The sequence below is a fragment of the Pinus tabuliformis genome, chromosome X (genome assembly GCF_031772625.1).
Source record: "Pinus tabuliformis cultivar Carrire ecotype Pingquan chromosome X, CPIR1, whole genome shotgun sequence".
In the NCBI taxonomy this organism is placed as follows: domain Eukaryota; kingdom Viridiplantae; phylum Streptophyta; class Pinopsida; order Pinales; family Pinaceae; genus Pinus; species Pinus tabuliformis.
In genome coordinates, this window is record NC_142308.1 from 337,842,944 (window position 1) to 337,850,648 (window position 7,705).

Sequence of the window (7,705 nt, forward strand, 5' to 3'; positions counted from 1 at the left end):
AATATGAGAAAAACAGTCAAACAGACTAAAAGGCGGACTTGAGGAAATATTACAATCGCACCTATTCCTGTATCGGGTCCGGTCCATATCGCAATCGGCGCTTTAGACTTTCGGAGGTCCTTTATACATCAAGACCATGGCATCGCCGATGGTCGACAATCGATCCTCCACTGGATGCAATATTATATTAAGCCATGTTATAATGTTTAATCAGGTCCACATGCTTTATCGCAATTGGTGCTTGTAGTCGGACAACCCTCTGTGTAGCATTGCAATGGGCGGATGCGATATGGTATTAAACCATAGTTAATATGCCCGTCGGGTCCGCAGCCTTATCGCAATCGACACTTTCATGTGGCAAGGCTTTATGGCTTGCGATATAGCGACGGACGCGATAATGCATTAAGTCATATTACACTGTCGTGGCGGGTCCACATACTTTATCGCAATCGGAGGTTTTAGTGTGGCAGGGCCTTAACCACTTGCAATATATAATCCCGACATGCCGATGCGATATGAGGTGCCGGACCCGATAGGATCCCAAAACTCCCATGCATATATTTTCAAGTCCATTTTCTGGATCCGATAGTGTATTTTCCTATACTTAGTCTTTCTGCCTTTTCCACTTCCTGATAGTGTTAAGCCTATGTATATGGGCTTTCTGTCTGCCGATAGTGTAAACAAATGAATTCATGGGTTTTACGGGCCTGATAGCGTTAAAAACACTTATGTATGATATATGCTCCTCCACCTGTATTTGCATGCATATAATTCTTTTTTGGCCCAATAGCTCCCGATAATATAAATGCACCCATTGCTTCTCTGATAGCTCTGTCTGCTTCCTTATAGCTCTGCTTGTTCCTCTGTTGCTTTGATGGTTGTCTACGTCCTCTATTAGCTCTGTTTGTTCCTGTACTTTGACAAATATGGTCCCCGAATGTTGTTTAAATGCATGCACATACATACATACATACATACATACATACATACATACATACATACATACACACACACACATATATATATATATATATGAGTTCTACTCCTCTTGGCTCCATTTTCTCCTCGAATATTGCCATATTGACATCAATGACAATTTGTGTCCAACACATTCATATTTTATAATATATAGCTCGCATGTAACATTATATAGGTGTGTGTGTGTGAATATATGTTTTCTACTTCCAAATATAATTTGGGTATATGTTAACATTTTAATGTTTACAATGTTAATCATAAATAAAATATTTCAATGTCAACTATGTATATATTATATAAAGCAAAAGTGATATATATATATATATATATATATATATATATATATATATATATATATATATATATATATATACAACAACGCCCATAAAACATTTGTACTTGTACTAGGTAGATCCCCCCAAAGGGATCACTTCCCGCTAACTCAACCACGAATTCTAACCCCAAGAGTGTCGAGAGAATTGAACCTGTGAACTCTCAATAACAAAGGTGTTTTAACGATTGGGACTTACCAATTGAGCGAGAGAGAGAGAGAGAGAGAGAGAGAGAATTATTAATCTATTAATAGTTTATTTAGGGAGATTTGTAATTCATTTATTTCTTTCACCGAGAGTGTTATGAAACCAGCTCAAGAAAAGATAGAAAAGATAAATCCACGCCTTAGAATTCAGCCTCTTCGAGGGGGCAACCTCCTTTACATTACATAAATGAACAATTCTTGGATGATACAAATGAAAATACCTCCTTTCTATATATAGGAGTCTAAGTGGTCCCAATACAATCAAAGCCTACATAACATTAATATTGTAGGGCACAACAATAACAATAGTGGGCTTCTATGTGGCACAATAGTAACAATATGGGCACTACATGGGTACATCAATATAATAAGTGGGTTGTACTAATAAAAATAAGGGGTTACACTAGTAGTATAGGGGCCTAACATGCCCCTCTCCTTCAAAAAGCGTTGTCCTCAACGCTTGAGTAGTTCTTGATGATTCTGTATAAAATTCTTGTCCTCCCATGTGGAATCTTCAGCAGGTAAGTTCTTCCACTTGATGAGATACTCTGAAATTGATCGATTTCGTAGCTGTCGGGTTCTTGTCTCTGTGACTACTCCAGGTTCCAATATGATTTTTCCTTCCTCTTGAATTTCTGGCAATATTGTTTGCATTGGAATCTTTTGCAACTTTTGAATAAGTGGCCATACTTCTTTGTCCTTCTTCCATTCATCCCTTGCTTCGTTTATCCAATCTGGTTGGATAATAGAAATAGCACAAAACAATGCTTCCACATCCTCATCCTTGAAGAGTCTTCCCATTCGGTAAGGTCCCCATTTGTTAAGTGCAAGTAGTATTGCCCACATTTCTTTCTCATAAACAGTTTTATTTATATGTAGCAGCAAAAATACCCAATCACCTACATCAAAACATTTTTCACTATGATGTTGATCTACCTGTTGTTTCATTTGATTTTGCACCAAAGTGGCGCTATCCTTTAAAAGTTGGAGAACTTGTTCTTGATGCTTGATGTGATCTTTCACTGCTTGAACCTTTTTCTTCTTGATATGTCCTTCTATCTTTAGAGTTTGAGGAGTGGTAAGTTCTTCCAATCCTTTACAAGATATGGTCGGATTCATTTCTTGATGCTCGATGTGATCTTTCACTTCTTGAACATTTTTCTTCTTGATATGTCCTTCTAGCTTGATAGTTTGAGGAGTGGTAATTCTGACCAATGAATTACAAGATATGGTTGGATTCATTTCTTCTTTCTTGAATTGATCTTTCACTTCTTTCACCTTTTTCTTCTTGGTATGTCCTTCTATCTTGAGAGTTTGAGGAGTGGTCTTTCTTGCTAATAGTTTACAAGATATGGTCTGATTCTTTTCTTCTTTCTCTGGGGTTGAGTCCTGGCATATATCCTCTTCTTTTGATGTTTCTTGATCATTTTCTTCCTCCTCTTCATACTCTATGTAAAATAATTTCTTCTCGGCACACTTATGGCCTTTAGTGCATTTTCTATCACAATTGTAACAAAGCCCTTTTTCTCTTTTTTCTTCCAATTGTTGTGGTGTAACCCTTGTAGGTTCTGGAAGGCTGGGAGAAACAACACTTCCATCTTTATAGTTGTGAGGGGTATGCTTCCTGGTTTCCATAATTTTTCTTTCCATTATGTCACAAAGCCCTTTTACTCTTTCCAATTGTTGTGGTGTTGCTCTAAAGAAGGTGTTGCTCTTTATATCCTCATAATGTGCTATCATTTCCTCCGTGAAAATTGACCACGTAACAAGTTTTTTACGAGAACAAAGCCCTTTGTACCATAAAAATTGATCTGGTTCTAAATATGAAGATGCAATACATACCTTTTGTAACAGTTGTACACCATGTATATCAAAATATTGCTCCATCTGAAGTATGCAATTTACCGGATCCTTGCCATCAAACTTCCTCATCTTGCTTTTTCTTGATTTTAGGAGCTCTACCTTGAAACGACTGTAACTCTGTACTTTCGGATCTTTAAGTTCTGCACTTGTGATCTGTAGTATCCCTTTGTGTCCTCTTTCCAATGCCACAAGTATGATCTAAATTGGATTCTCCAAGAAAAAGTTATGCACAATCTCCCGCAGTGACCTGATTATAGACTAGTTCAGTAGAGCGAACTTGTATGAAGTGCCACGTGTCACTATTTCAACCTTTGACTCTGAAAAATATATAAACAGAAGCTACAGTCCGTCCTCTTTCTGTACCTTCTTACGAAATTTCAATCCGATGCTCAGAAAGAAAGTTATGACGATTTTCCCCAGGTCACCTGTTTTGAGTGTAATTCAGGAGTCTGGAAAAAGACCAACTTCCGCAGATCATATCTCCGACAATTTCGCGCAAAAAGATCTGAAATTCGGACCCAAGGTTCAGCGCCAATTCTTCTCAAATGGGTTTTTTTGCGACTTCTGAAACGTCACAGAAAAAAAGTTATAGCGAAAATGCCACGATGGCCTGTTTGGAGCAGCGAAACCCTAGAATCCAAAGCTCTGATACCAAATGTTATGAAACCAGCTCAAGAAAAGATAGAAAAGATAAATCCACGCCTTAGAATTCAGCCTCTTCGAGGGGGCAACCTCCTTTACATTACATAAATGAACAATTCTTGGATGATACAAATGAAAATACCTCCTTTCTATATATAGGAGTCTAAGTGGTCCCAATACAATCAAAGCCTACATAACATTAATATTGTAGGGCACAACAATAACAATAGTGGGCTTCTATGTGGCACAATAGTAACAATATGGGCACTACATGGGTACATCAATATAATAAGTGGGTTGTACTAATAAAAATAAGGGGTTACACTAGTAGTATAGGGGCCTAACAGAGAGTGTAACATATCCCTAGCCTCTAATAAGGGTAGAAGGACACAATTACTCAGATACCTGACCTCCAATGTCTTGTTATGGAAATGGGGTCTAAATTTCTTGAACTTTTTCGACTTTCTTGAAACTTAAAACAGATGACATCATTTCATTCATCTTGCCAATACCTTTCCAACAATATAAAAATAATGTCAATCCGACTCTCAGATAAAAATATATAATCGTTCAAATATTGCCCTATCAGATAATGCCATGTCATTGTGACCTGCCACATGGCATCCACGTGGCATCCAAGTGGCTATCAACATCATCACCACCTAGCAGCATAACCCCAATTGTGACCTTGTTCACACCCTATCACACTCCCCATGTCCCCCCCCACACACATATATAAACACAAGATATTTGGGCACATGCCCCTCTACAACAACATAACCTCGGGAATAAAATCTCAGCGATATCCCATGGGTTCCACCATTGAAATGTTTATGGAAACACTTCTAGGGTTATGTGGATCCCCCATGGATCTTCCTTCAATGTGTCCTAATGCCATTAGCTATCACAACACGTTCCAGCTCCACCATGCCACATTTTCCTCGCCTATTCTCTTTTGTGAGGCTTTCAATCTGTAGGGCTACATGGAAGTCCACCTGGCTACCCACCACCTCAACTCTGCTCTAAGAAATCACGTTGTCATGGTGTGTTATTCCTATAAAAGTGGGCTTCATTTTTCCACCACCATAGGGATTAAATACCTATGGGGTTGCACCTAAATCCATTAAAAATTTCCTAGGACAAGGCACCAGAGTGATGTCATCACCACTTTCCACTAGGGTGACATCACCCTCCAAGCGGTCCCACACTAGGGGTGTCATGTGTCATTCGAACCCAAGCCACTTGGGTCCAAAAAACCACCAAATTCAAATAACACATGTCTTCCTTTTAGGACATCACGTGGCTCTGAGTCTATGTCACCTGCCATATTGACTAGAGGTCTTGCTTGGCCCTCCACTACACTGTAAGTTCAAATTTCATGTTATAAGTTTTTTTTTGGGGGGGGGAGTCCTCCTCCTTCGCACACCAATCCCTAAACAAATGACCCCACCCACCACGTCATCTCGACATCTCATTCACGATAGGATTTTCCCGACCTCCCATCGAAATCTATAAGGTACCAAACCTCGAGGATCATGGACAACTCTAACACCTTTTGACATCCAATAGCTAGGATCTCTCTCACCTGTGCCCTTGGTCATGGCTCTTATTCACATGATTTCAACGAGGCTTAACACCATTCCTCACATCAGACTCATGGGATTACGCACATTTATTTCACACATCTTTAGAGCTATCCATCTTAGGATTGGCATCAAATCGACCCAATCCAGCCTCCCGCTATCTCTTATGAGCTTTTAATTAAACTCCATCTAGTCTTGAACATAAATCTATATATGTATTAATTAAACATAGGCTCGAACATGCCACATAGATAAACTCATGCCTATATATATTCAACTCTTCCTCTTGAGCTTTTAGGATTAACTCAAGGTCGAATAACTATTTTTTTTCGAGTTTAATCATATATTTAATGAACATATATGTGTCCATCTCACCATAGACAAGTCTTAAGCTAAACTCCAATCTCAGTATGAGCATAGAAAATGAGCTTTGTCCTAGAATGAATATATATATATATATATCTATATATATATATATATATATATATATATATATATATATATATATTAAAGCATTAGTAATACATTTCTATGTTGGATTGACATCTCTGGTTCTTAACTTGAGAAAATTAGCAGTCTTGTGCCAACATACAAATATCATTACATTGAAACATCATCAAACATAGATATATTAGTCCACTAAAGCATTAGTAATACATTTCTATGTTGGATTGACATCTCTGGTTCTTAACTTGAGAAAATTAGCAGTCTTGTGCCAACATACAAATATCATTACATTGAAACATCATCAAACATAGATATATTAGTCCACTAAGGTTATACTACCTCGTCCATGTATATATATATATATATATATATAAACATTGATATTATAACCAATTATTCTTCTTGATCTTGAAAATTTTAAATCTAAGCCTATTTTTGGCTTGATGGTCCCTCACCCAAGTTCAGCGTTAAGTAGCCAAGCAAATCCATACATTATTGGCTCTTTTGGCATCAATCCGTAGAGTGCGGTCTAAAGTCTCACCCGAAGCAGTATGGGGGGGGGTAGGAACCAAGTTTCCACACCTTGAGATGGTTGTGATGTCGTTTTTATACCCTAACCCTTCCTTCACACAGACCTATAAGCCCTTTAGGGCTTATCAATGTACCTCTCTTATTCGTCCTTGACACCTCTGCAAAAGTCTCCGATCGTCCTTCGCAAACCCTAAATAGCCAATTCAGATGCTTGCGCGCCTCTATAATTATCCTTACTTCTGTGTCTACCCCAATTAGCTTAAGTATTGGTTAACTTCAACATGCATTATGATTATCTTCGCGTAAACAAATATTCTTACTTGCATTCATATAACAAAATAAAATACATAGATTCACGCATCAATATAGCATTAAATCATAAACTCAATATTCAACATAGCATAATGGCAACATTCATAACAGAAGTAAAATAACTCATACACAGATATCTCTAGAATAATTCTCTTTATTGATGGTTCAGATCTCTAGTACAGACTCTAACTTCCCTATGAACACAATTGCAAAGGTTCGCGCACTCAGCTGCGAACTTCTACCCTAGTCCTCTGTGCACTCAGCTGCAAAGCCTCTTCCTATGCTAAGACTCTTCGCTCTTAGCTCTCATAGACCCAAAATCTTACTTAGAACTCTACCTACTACTTCCCTTAGACTCTTCTAAGACTCCCTTTTTATACATTCCAATGGCCCGTGGACCAAGGGTGGATCTCATCAAGCCGACAAAAACTATCTAAACTAAAGGTGGAAACCCTTTTTTACTGTTTACATCTTCACACTCCATGACCACAAAATGCAAAGACTTTATATTCTTTATATAAAACTTGGGCCTTTAGCCCCAAAACTTGGGCTTTTAACCCCAAAATTGACCCCACGAGACCTGTTCCCAGCAGGCCCCCAACACAAATCTGGTGACTCGCCCTCGATTCACTCTTTTGGCATAGATATCTTGTCGCAAAGACCTCCGAGCTCCACTTGTACCACTGCGAATTCGGTGGTGCACTTTGTTGCCGTGTGGTTCACTTGCTCGACCAACTGCTCCGTCGCTAGCCCGGCACTGTCTGCCTGCATTTCCTGCTGTGTTTCATACAAACTAGTAAGTTTTCCTTCA